This window comes from Schistocerca piceifrons, chromosome 1 (assembly GCF_021461385.2).
Source record: "Schistocerca piceifrons isolate TAMUIC-IGC-003096 chromosome 1, iqSchPice1.1, whole genome shotgun sequence".
Taxonomy (NCBI): Eukaryota; Metazoa; Arthropoda; class Insecta; order Orthoptera; family Acrididae; genus Schistocerca; species Schistocerca piceifrons.
This window is the reverse complement of record NC_060138.1, coordinates 581,493,467-581,506,503: the sequence shown is the minus strand read 5'-3', so window position 1 is coordinate 581,506,503 and position 13,037 is coordinate 581,493,467. Positions and strand designations below refer to the sequence as shown.

The window sequence follows — 13,037 nt, the reverse complement described above, 5'->3', positions numbered from 1 at the left end:
ATAAAAGAGGAGGGGGCGTCAGATTGGCTGCGGTCGGCACCTGCGCGGCGCGCCAGCGGGCGGTCCCCGATTTCCGCCACAGTTGCGCGCGCGCAAATTAGCGCGACGGCCTCCCGTAATTAGATAGCGAACGCAATCAAATATAGAGACACGCGTCCGCGGGCACAGTCGAACGGGAGAAAAAAAAGAGACGCCGCGCCGCGCTGCACCGCAACGAAATAACTGTAAATAGTGGCGCCCGGTACCCAGCGCGCTAGGGGCAAATTAAACGAATGCGTGCCAACTAGGGCACTGTGCAAACGAAAAACTGTGCCAGCCGACCGAAAACAAATACGCGCCACTGTAGAATATTATATCACTCTCCGAGGCTCCTCGATTTTTTTTCCTCCTCTCTCCTCAAAGCCACCGCCATAACGTGCCCAACATTCGTGTTCGCAGCCGAAATAAAAACTGTTTGTCAAAAACAGGCTCAATGGCCGTCCGTGTTCAATTTGCTTCTCGCCGGTGTTTGCGTAGTTCACTGCACGCATTATATCAAAATTAAGATTCGTTTTTATGCCCTAAAAATTCGTTTGTTACAGGACTACAACATGCTCTGTAATAAATTGTTATTGTCTCTAAGGAAATGAAGAGCATTGTCATCAGTACAGATAACCTATGTTCGAAAATTGAAAAATGAGTCTTTCCCTCTGCAACGAACCACAGGCCCGATTGGAAATTATTTACGTAGACAATGACTTCTAGATTAGTCCCCGAACCAGGGTCTTCGACTTTTGCCTAGAACAATATTATTTTCATCATTTTCTCGATCATTTTGATGAGAATTTTAAATCTTGATCAGCAGCTATGCTTTTTTAACCTGTGGCCAGTGATGGTGTCAGGTTAGAGCTTGGTTGGTTACAACAATGAGCGCTGGCGACTGGGGCTACAACTTCGGAACTCGTTATAATTAATGAACTCTAAATATACAAAATAAAATACCAAAGAATCTGAAAAATGATTATAGAAAAATCGAGATCGTTTCCCAATTCAGATTTAAGTGAAGCCATTTAGGAAAATGGCCTGGAAAACACTGATTACAAAATTCGTTTCACAAAATTGAAACCACTTTTAGGCTAATAAAAGGCACCTGCAACAAGAATTTGTCTCAAAATAGGCAAAACTGAGACACTATAATAGTCATCAAAGTACAAGTTTTTATGGACTGATACACCCATTTTAAACAGAAGGTGAGGGACACTGAAGAAATCCAAAACAGAAAATGAAAAGAAGCAGAAAAATTTTATATCCTTGTTATACTTATGAAGGAACATACAGGTTAAGGCCAAAACAAATTGAAAAGTATGCCAATATTATGCAGATATGAAAAAAATACCAAGCTAAAATTTTATGGACGCATTAGAAGGATAGAACCAACCCAGTTAACCAGATAGTGCACATCCTGAAAGAGAGAAAGTAATGTGGGCACAAAGTAAAGCTGCAACAAAGTATATAGCTAAGTGTATGTGTGTGTGTCTTCCAGCAGCACCTACTGAACCACTGGATCTATAGCAACAAAATCTGGTACATATATTGTTTGGTATGTGACAATCACGACTATGACAGAACATCATAGCTCCCATAGGGGCAGACATAAAGCAAAAAAAGTTTTTATAACCCCTACTATGAAGGTTGCCCTGCATAACAAGACATGCTAAGTGGGTAATTTTGGCATGACTTGCAGGGGCAACATGTGCAGGTGAATACAGCTGAGCAGAAGGGAGGGGGGCAGGAGATGATAATGAGAAAGTGACCATAGTGATGTGACCAGGGGAATGGGAGGAGATGGACAGGCAGAGAGGGGGAGGAGGAGGAGATACAGGAGGCAGGTACAAGATATAGAGGGGTAGCATGTAGAGGGGTACCTGGCTGGTGGAAATGAAAGAACGGGGAGGAAAAAGGCAGAAAAGGAAAAGATGATATTGATAGACAGAGGTTAGAGGAAGATACAGTCAGAGAGAGTCTACAGAGGAGATAGACAACGAGAGGGGGAGGATGGGTGAGAGACAGAACCAGTGGGAAGATGGAGATGGACAGATAGAGTTAAGAGGATAAGTGGGACAGAGAGGCGGAGGAAGGAAAAGGTGGACACAAAAGGGGAGGACAGGGGGATAAGAGGAGACATGTGCATTATACGTGTAGAATGCATACATGAGCAACGTCACGGGGAAAAGACCAGTCAAAGACAACATATCACACAATATGTAAAAGATAGGAGTTCTGTTACCACCGATATCATTTATGAAACACATTCTTGTGTAGTACGATATCCGTGAATATACTACTGTAATTTTTTTAACAGATTTTACCACAGGATTAGATCAGAAATATCTAGAGCAATTATGTTTCTTGACTCCTAATGTAGTTGGCTGGACCAACACTGCTGCATTATGTGTGGACATAATACGAATATTATCGACAGTTAGCAACGAATCCTTCGGAAGTGCGTTCAACAGCAGTATTAAAGTCATGAGTTTTTGACCTAGGTTTAGCAAGTCTTCCGAGCAAATATCAGATATGCTGAAGATAACTAGATATTCTGGCCACTGATTCGAAGGAAATCTCTACAACGAAGCAGCTCGTAAAACAGCTCTCCAATAACTAAGTGCAGAGCTGTGTATAGGAGGAAACGAACAGTTGTACCAGAATAGCGCAGAGCAAAACATTGCACGATTTTGTCCCTGCAATATCGAATCGGCATTGTTGATTGCTGTACATACCATCGGACCACGAGCACACTATTGGAGCGTTCTGCATCTAAAGGAGCCAGTTGTCAGACTCGATAGCAAATTGCTACTCTTTCGGAGAATCAAACATATGGCTACATTCCGATACACGATTTTCCTTTGACCAATGTTTAAAAATGTACGGAAAATAGAGTTCCATTTTCCGTCAACGGCGAGGTCGCTAGAGATGGAACATGAGCTTACACTGCTAATGATGAGAACAGTAATCTACTCGCACTTTAGAAGGGAATCATAGGGGAATATGGATTAACAAACTTAACGAAACGAATGAAACCTTTAATGGTGGTGACCGCTCAAATGTTCAAACCTGTGTGAATTCCTAAGGGACCAAACTGCTGGGGTCATAGGGCCCTAGACTTACACAATACACTAACTTATGCCAAGAACAACACACACACCCATCATGCCAAGGGAGGACTCGAACCTCCGGTGGGAGGGGCTGCGCAATCCGTGACAAGGCGCCTAAAAAATTGCTGAGCGGTGATTACCGCTCCTTTCGAGTATTACGTGCATTCGCCACTGCCCATTGCGCCACTTCCTTGGGTTAGCAATGTGTGATTTGTTGCTAATCGCACGTACAGAGGAATTAATCGTTAAAACAAATACGACGATTTGGGACTGGTAATGAGAGTTATGTTGATGTTTATGAACCTCGTTGTTGTTCAGTTTCTAATCAATATGTGACAAACAACTGTGCGTTCTACCAATGACTAGACGTGTTAAATAGTGCAAAGAAACTGAACTACTTATATCTGCTTCGAAGCAAATTTTAGCACCAAATCTCGAACTCTCCTGGATCTCCATCAGCTGATCAACACCGCAGTTAAGTGATTTAATCGACGTGGCTAGAGTATCAGAAACAGTTTTCTTTTCCCGCTACATGTAGTACTGGTCGCCTTTACTGCACACTACATTGGACGCTACACTCGTTCCTGGGTGGGTCAGGACATCCACGCTGATCACATTTTTTGACCTTCTGTGAGAAACGCAGAGAACCATACTTGCTGTTATTTCTCTTTTACTGTGGCGAAAATGTAATGGATGATTAAGACCACAATACGTCACATTACGTTATTGACACAAATGTTTTCATTCCTCATATCGGCATAACACCAGGCGTTTCAGACTAGCGTTGTTGATACAATACCGATATGTCAATATTATTTTCAAATAGTGTCTGTAAATATCGGTGATGTTTTTCTCTCGATATATCGATACCAAAATGGCAACATCGGGTGTCGATATTTTTATTTTCTATCATCTTTTTCACAATTTTAGGTAAATATTGAAAATCGTTCTTTTAAAATTGTTTTTTACTTGCACTGTATGAAGGAATCTTATCACTTTACGAGCTTTCATTACGTCCTTGTGGAGCCTTGTATATGTTGCACAAAAGAAGAAGTCCGATTACAATGGTGGTGGCGATGTGAATCGAATAACAAGATTTCCGATATAAAGAAATAGCACTCTAGTTGCGTTAAAAAAACTTTTAACGGGAATAGTGTGCTATTTCTTCAGATCGGCATCTTTCAAAAACAATTGGTGAAAATGGTGAACAAAAATCTAAATGACAAGATTGGTCTTGGCTGCGTAATCGGCGCTAGGCGCTACCAACAGAAACTGCAACGTTTAGCTTCACCACGCAGTTTTGACACTACCATAGCTTGGTCGCTGGCGCTGGCAGAAAAAAAAAAGAAAAACAGAGAAGTCAACAGGATGTGTTCCAGACAAATCCGATATGCGACGAAGCCCTTCGGGCACCTTCTATCCTGCCATTTACAGGCAGTTACTATTGTCAGCGAAGTGGCTATCGCCAAGCGTGAATGTGCATCATTTTTCTTTCAATTCTTGCTCTAAGGATAATAGGCAGGCTGCTAACTTGTTATTGTAAAGAATATCTAATAATGAAACAATACTTAAATATATAGCTCTAAAATCGGTAGTATATTTACAATGTGCAGCCGATATTTTTGTGGGCAGATATGTAGATATATCGACACATGGATACTGTTCTCGATACACCGAGAGCCCATGTTACACTTCTATAAATATGGATGTATCGGATTCCCGACATTTTTAAAAATATTGACAGTCTTATTTCAGACTCTCGTTCAAAATCTACTCAGTATGTTTTGTGCTAGTTACCATATAATGCCCGATTTTCTAAGAACTTTCAAACAACAGAAACTTTTGGACTAATATGTAACTGGTTGGTAGTGGAATAAGTGGTGTAGGGTAAAAAACTGGAACGGGTGGCAATACTGCTTACTGAGACGCTGGGTGTAGATAGAAATCATTCCCACATCGAAACAATGAAGGACTAGTAACTATAAAAATCGACAGAAGAAGATTCTATACTTGTAACGTGTGTGTTTTCTGGGGATTGTATGCTGTACTACGAGACCTGAACACTTGGTACATCATTCATTGTGGTACATTTTAATCTGGGTATCGACCGCCCGCGGCAGCGTTTGCACACAGAGTGCCGTACTGCAGCATGCGGCTGCCGCGCGTGGAGTACCGCGCAGCGATCCGGAGCCGGGCGCTCAGACATTTGTGTGTGCTTCGCTCGTGCAGTCGAGAAGGTAGTCCAGGTGTTTGGGCAAGGCGAAAATCAACAGCGACACGTGTCTAGCTCTGATAGAGCTATATAAAACAATAGAGTTGCCGTGGAACGCAAAGAAGAGAGTACCAGGAGGAAACTACACGTGAAGAATAATGGAAAGACGCAAGCAGCGAAATGGGAAAATACCAGTTCGGGAATCTAAAAAATACGGCATCTTTGCTGGCTTAATACCGAAGGTATACATCCCGAATGAGGTCACACGGTAGGTTCTGTTAATTATACATTAAGTTTCTAGAAAGTATACTAAACTAAACTCCTCCCGCACAGGCTATGAAGACGCAAAGGTACCGACAGGCCGCCGTGTCGTCCTCAGACCACAGGCGTAGCTGTATGCGGATTTGAGGGGCATGTGGTCAGCACACCGCTCTCCCGGCCGTATGTCAGTTTCCGAGACCGGAGCCGCTACTTCTCAATCAAGTAGCTCCTCAGTTTGCCTCACAAGGGCTGAGTGCACCCCGCTTGCCAACAGCGCTCGGCAGACCGGATGGTCACCCATCCAAGTGGTAGCCTAGCCCGACAGCGCTTAACTTCTGTGATCTGACGGGAACCGGTGTTACCACTGCGGCAAGGCCGTTGGCTCTAGAAAGTATAGGGCTTGTTGTAATTACGTTATTGCGAGAGCAAGTGGAAGGAGTGTGATACTGAATTTTCGTTTCATTGAAACATCGATGGTGGTCAGTAAAATACGTAAAACGGCTGTCCCAATAAGGAGGCCGGATTTGTAAAGCCTGTTATTTTTGCACGTGTTGTTATCAGTTATCATCGTGATTATGTTTCGATACTGTGTTTTTGTTTCCCAGATCAGCGTTAGTGGAGAATAGGCATGGAAAGGTACATTACGGAACAGCGAGAGTGGATGGTGAATGGTGAAAGTTTCGCTGAAACTGTTCGGAAACCCCGTTCTGTTCGTTCTTCTAGACAGCAATGCACCAGATGAATCCACTGTTCGTAGGTTAATCAAGCAACAGAAGAAAACGGTTCAACAGTAGACATCAAAAGTCCTGGACACCCCTGAACCGGCCAAAGTGAGACAAATGTTGTTGTGCGTGATTCTGATATTGGGAGTACGGGAAAATCATGTCGCCGCCATGTTCAAGAAATGCGCATGCGCATGAGTCCAGCAACAATGCACAGGATCTAAACAAAAATCATGCACTTACACCCGTACAGAGTTCAGTTACCACAGGAAGTTAAGCCAACGGATCGCGGATGACGACGGCAATTTGTGCGACGGTTGCTGGAAAAGGAACGAGACAGTTCTCGTGTCACAAGCGCATTACTTTCTCAGATGAAGCTCACTTGCACTTAAATGGCTTTGTGAACAAGCGTAATTGCCGAATATGGGGGCCAGAGAGTCCAAAACTAATTCACGAAAAAGACATGCGTCGTCAGCGAGTCACGGTTTGGTGTTCGATTTGGAGTAGCGGGTTTAATCGTCGTTACTTTTTTTGAAGATGACCAAGGAAAGGCTCTCACGGATGGATTCCTTTTTTATCGTGAGATGCTCACTGCTTTTCTCTGGCCCAGTTTGGATGAAATGAACACCAAGGCGGTGCTACTTGCCACACTTCAAGAAACGCTATCGCTCTGTTGCGTGAAAAGTTCCCAGAGAGACTACTATCGTTACTTGGAGATCAAACCTGCCCACCTCGATCTCGTGAGTTGCCGCCTTGCAACTTTTTCCTATGGATGTACGCTAACTCATGTGTTTACCAGAAGAAAGCCCGTAATCTGCTGGAACGCAAACAAGGATGTCGACGCTTCCTCAGCGAAGATGACGGGGAAATGTGTAAGCGGGTGATGGTTAATATCATGGACCGGGCGATCGCGAGTATGGCTAGCAGGGGATAGAGCCTATGGGGAAGGGGGGAGGGTCATATGCCCGATATTCTGTTTCACATTTAAACCTCAACATCTCCTGAAGAGACTGATTCATTTTGTTTGCTTTTGTCAAATAAATAAATTCCTTTTATAGTAGGCTACCTCCAAAACCAGCATCATGTTTGGGACACCCTTTAGTTTAAAATCATATTTTAGATGCAAGAAAGTTCAGTTATGAACCTGACAGAGTTTCAAAACGATTATACAACATATCTAATTTGCAGACCACTGGCTATATTTTAATAAAACGAAACGTGTCTGGTGAAATATGTTATTTATTTACTAATACAAGAAAAGATTATGTCGTCCGTAGCTCGTGGTCGTGCGGTAGCGTTCTCGCGTCCCGCGCCCGGGTTCCCGGGTTCGATTCCCGGCGGGGTCGGGGATTTTCTCTGCCTCGTGATGACTGGGTGTTGTGTGCTGTCCTTACGTTAGTTAGATTTAAGTAGTTCTAGGTTCTAGGGGACTGATGACCATAGCTGTTAAGTCCCATAGCGCTCAGAGCCATTTGAACCATTCGAAAGATTATGTCTCCAAGTCTGATTTCCGGGAGTTCGAGTTGATGGCACACAACAGCAATCCCAAGTGTGCCGCTGCGAGGCAACGACTGTACTCACTGCATCCGCGGGGCAGCGCTCGATCGCTGTCGTGACTCAGGCAACGTCTTTTGACAGTGATAAGGGCGCTGAGCCGGCGCTGCATCAAGGTCGAGTCCCCCGTTCTGGCTGGGCTGCAACGGTCGTGGAAAGTCAACGCGCCGTGCTCGTACCGGCGGTTGCGAAGAGTTGATATAAAGCCCATTTTACGCAATCGTTTTTCTCGTCTCAACCGCCTAAGCGAGACAAATGAGTCTACTGCAGGACCCCTTGCATTTTATTCGTGTACTCAATCTCGTCTGTCTCGAGTGCTCATTTTCGTTTACACGTCAGTGACAAAACCACCTGAGTTGTGAGAGCGCTCTGCTGTTCAGTTTGGCACCAGAACGCTGAAAGTGAGGTTATGAGGGACTATGCTTTTAAAGAAAAAATCGTAATATAGTAACAAAATGCAGGAACAGGCAGTGATAAAAGATGCTGCCTCTGGACCACGGGGTCCCGAATTCGATTCCCGGCCGGGTTGGGGATTTTCTCTGCCCGAGGACTGGGTGTTCGTGTTGTCCTCAACATTTCATCTCCATCATCATCATTCGTGACAGTGGCTAGAATGGGCTGTGCAAAAAGAAAAAAGAAAGAAATTGAACTGTGTAAAACTTGGTACTTGTACGGGTGCTGACGACCGCGCAGATGACCGCCCCACAAACCAAACATCATTAGTGACAACAGAGTACATCAATGACCAAAACAGAATTCATTGTGTAAATTCTTGTCAATGGTTGTGTGGTAAATCTTCTACATTCTTGAGAACTGAAAGAATAGGGCCGACCGGGGTGGCCGAGCGGTTGTAGGCGCTTCAGTCTGGAACCGCCCGACCGCTCCGGCCGCGGGTTCGAATCCTGCCTCGGGCTTGGATGTGTGTGATGTCCTTAGGTTAGTTAGGTTTAAGTACTTCTAAGTTCTAGGGGACTGATGACCCCAAATGTTAAGTCCGATAGTGCTCAGAGCCATTTGAGCCATTTGAACCAAAGAATAGGAAAAGTGTCATCCAAACATTTCAGAACATACACGTCTATTTCTTCGAGAAAATAGAATATATATTTGCAAACACATGAAAACAATATTTAAAAAGCTATAAATAGCGCCTGTTTGCTTTATCCTTTGTATCTCGTTTTTTTGCTAAATGTCAAATAACAATGAAAAATGTTTCTCTCATTCAGAATTTTCCACTGTCGAAATTATTTTTGTTCTCATTTATACGTAGTGTAGATTTTTTTTCTGTTTAAAACGAAATACCTTTTTGCTTCTAGATATACCGTCTCTCTTTTAGTGGTAAAAAATACCTGGACCTTGTGTAACTTCTCAGCGTGTCACGAAAACAACACAAAGCTTAAGACGACACTACGGCACAAAAGATCCATTTTATAAATAGGAGTGAGCTCGACCACAATAGGATACTTTTCATGTTATGGGCCACGATAGGACACTTTCTATGTTATCAGAGGCCGGCATAGTCCCTTGTTTCTGTGCATGCGGAATGTGCAGTATACTCGGAATTCAGAACTCCATACTCGGCACAATGTGTTGTCCACTGACGTCACAGACACATTCCGGCGCGATTGTGAGTGATTTACACACAGGCACGAAAGGCGAACGCACTTCGAGTAGTCAATATTGCCCAGAAAGTAATTCGTGTAAATCGGGGTCAAGGCAGTCTACGGGTGTACGGTCGTCCTCGCTGTAGTGAACAGAGAGCTGTGCGGCAGTAGCCGGCCGCGGTGACCGTGCGGTTCTAGGCGCTGCGGTCCGCAACCGCGGGTCTGCCACGGTCGCAGGTTCGAATCCTGCCTCGGGCATGGATGTGTGAGATGTCCTTAGGTTTAAGTAGTTCTAAGTTCTAGGGGACTGATGACCTAAGATGTTAAGTCCCATAATGCTCAGAGCCATTTTTTGGTGCGGCAGTACGTGTCAAGCGGTCCGCCGCGCGGGATTAGCCGAGCGGTCTTGGGCGCTGCAGTCATGGACTGTGCGGCTGGTCCCGGCGGAGGTTCGAGTCCTCCCTCGGGCATGTGTGTGTGTGTGTGTTTGTCCTTAGGATAATTTAGGTTAAGTGATGTGTAAGCTTAGGGCTGATGACCTTAGTAGTTAAGTCCCATAAGATTTCACACACATCTGAACATTTGAACAAGCGGTCCATGCCTCAGCCGAGTCGGCAGCGGACCTGCTGTAGCCGGCGTTCGAATGCCAGCGGCCGTGGTTCAAATGGCTCTGAGCACTGAGCACTGAGGCCATCAGTCCCCTAGAACTTAGAACTACTTACACCTAATTAACCTAAGGACATCACACACATCCATGCCCGAGGCAGGATTCAAACCTGCGACCGTACCAGTCGCGCGGTTCCGGACTGAAGCGCCTAGAACCGCTCGGCCACCGTGACTGTCAGCGGCCGTGGGTTCACGGGTAAAAAGAGCCACAATACATGACACACATCAGAGGGTCTTCCGCCAGAGACCTGTTTCGACACCATCTAGCGTGTGTTAAACGAGGTTATTCGTGATGCATTGAAGACAATGTTATAACATCAAGACACAGTCGAAAACATCTTCACTTGCTTTTGTTTGGTGCATTTAATACAACTGTCTTTTTCTTAACGGCATTGTTGTTTCGATGGCGTTAGTGAGGTGGTGGTGTCAGTGGTTTCACGACTTGGTTCTGGTCATTCGTTATGGTTCCAGAATGAGATTCTCACTCTGTAGCGGAGTGTGCGCTGATGTGAAACTTCCTGGCAGATTAAAACAGTGTACCGGACCGAGACTCCAACTCGCGACCTTTGCCTTTCGCGGGCAAGTGCTCTACCATCTGAGCTACCCAAGCACGATTCACGCTCCGTCCTCACAGCTTTACTTCTTTTTCATTCGTTATGGTTGTTTGAGATGTCTGTTTCGCCTCCCAGAATAAGATTGAAACTTTTTTCATTTGTAATGTTCTGACGTACATTTAATCTGCAGTTCAGGATTCGTTAAATTTCACTAATTCTTTTATATTTGTATTTTGCATTTGTACTCATTGATCAAAAAGCATTTTTAATAATTCCAAAAGTTATCTTTGTGGTTGGCCCACGGCACGTATTACGTCGAAGAAAGAAATACACTCCTGGAAATTGAAATAAGAACACCGTGAATTCATTGTCCCAGGAAGGGGAAACTTTATTGACACATTCCTGGGGTCAGATACATCACATGATCACACTGACAGAACCACAGGCACATAGACACAGGCAACAGAGCATGCACAATGTTGGCACTAGTACAGTGTATATCCACCTTTCGCAGCAATGCAGGCTGCTATTCTCCCATGGAGACGATCGTGGAGATGCTGGATGTAGTCCTGTGGAACGGCTTGCCATGCCATTTCCACCTGGCGCCTCAGTTGGACCAGCGTTGGTGCTGGACGTGCAGACCGCGTGAGACGACGCTTCATCCAGTCCCATACATGCTCAATGGGGGACAGATCCGGAGATCTTGCTGGCCAGGGTAGTTGACTTACACCTTCTAGAGCACGTTGGGTGGCACGGGATACATGCGGACGTGCATTGTCCTGTTGGAACAGCAAGTTCCCTTGCCGGTCTAGGAATGGTAGAACGATGGGTTCGATGACGGTTTGGATGTACCGTGCACTATTCAGTGTCCCCTCGACGATCACCAGTGGTGTACGGCCAGTGTAGGAGATCGCTCCCCACACCATGATGCCGGGTGTTGGCCCTGTGTGCCTCGGTCGTATGCAGTCCTGATTGTGGCACTCACCTGCACGGCGCCAAACACGCATACGACCATCATTGGCACCAAGGCAGAAGCGACTCTCATCGCTGAAGACGACACGTCTCCATTCGTCCCTCCATTCACGCCTGTCGCGACACCACTGGAGGCGGGCTGCACGATGTTGGGGCGTGAACGGAAGACGGCCTAACGGTGTGCGGGACCGTAGCCCGGCTTCATGGAGACGGTTGCGAATGGTCCTCGCCGATACCCCAGGAGCAACAGTGTCCCTAATTTGCTGGGAAGTGGCGGTGCGATCCCCTACGGCACTGCGTAGGATCCTATGGTCTTGGCGTGCATCCGTGCGTCGCTGCGGTCCGGTCCCAGGTCGACGGGCACGTGCACCTTCCGCCGACCCTGGCGACAACATCGATGTACTGTGGAGACCTCACGCCCCACGTGTTGAGCAATTCGGCGGTACGTCCACCAGGCCTCCCGCATGCCCACTATACGCCCTCGCTCAAAGTCCGTCAACTGCACATACGGTTCACGTCCACGCTGTCGCGGCATGCTACCAGTGTTAAAGACTGCGATGGAGCTCCGTATGCCACGGCAAACTGGCTGACACTGACGGCGGCGGTGCACAAATGCTGCGCAGCTAGCGCCATTCGACGGCCAACACCGCGGTTCCTGGTGTGTCCGCTGTGCCGTGCGTGTGATCATTGCTTGTACAGCCCTCTCGCAGTGTCCGGAGCAAGTATGGTGGGTCTGACACACCGGTGTCAATGTGTTCTTTTTTCCATTTCCAGGAGTGTATTATATGCGGCGATTCAGCTGCCCTGCCTACGGCTTTCATGCAACCTGCAGTGCCTTCAAAGAACATGCGCACGATTTTAACATTCTCTCGCTCACTACGCACAGACTATTAGTCGTGCAGAAAAGCGAACAGAATATTTTGTAGAAAATATAATGTAGTTAAATCACTGGAGGCCACCGTTTTGGACTTACTGAAGGAAAATGAAGATCACTTTTGTACGTTTTTCTTGAATAATTTGAAAACTACAGCCTCTAGCGAAAATGTATTCCATAACAAAATTTAACCAAATTGAATTGTCTACAAAAAGATCCTGTTCATTTTTCGTGCAGTGCTAATAGTTTGCGAGTAGCGAGCGAGAGAATACGTGCATAGTGCAAGTGGTATTTAAAGGCACTGTGGGTTGCATAAAACCGATAGGTAAGGGCCGCTGAATCACCTTGCATATATTTATTCTTTCAGGCTTTTGCTGCAATTCACACTTTACGAGTCTTATAAAGGTGGTCACAAACAGATATAAATGCTGTTATAAACGTGATGACATACAAAACTTACCAACGGCACAACACTTGAGCGGGTTCC

The 13,037-nt window shown here is 45.6% G+C and overlaps 1 pseudogene; it reads right to left on the bottom strand.

The window, feature by feature from the left end:
• Nucleotides 1-5,872: 5,872 nt before the first annotated feature.
• Nucleotides 5,873-5,990, bottom strand: LOC124727927 (annotated as a pseudogene).
• Between the last annotated feature and the right edge of the window lie 7,047 nt (nucleotides 5,991-13,037).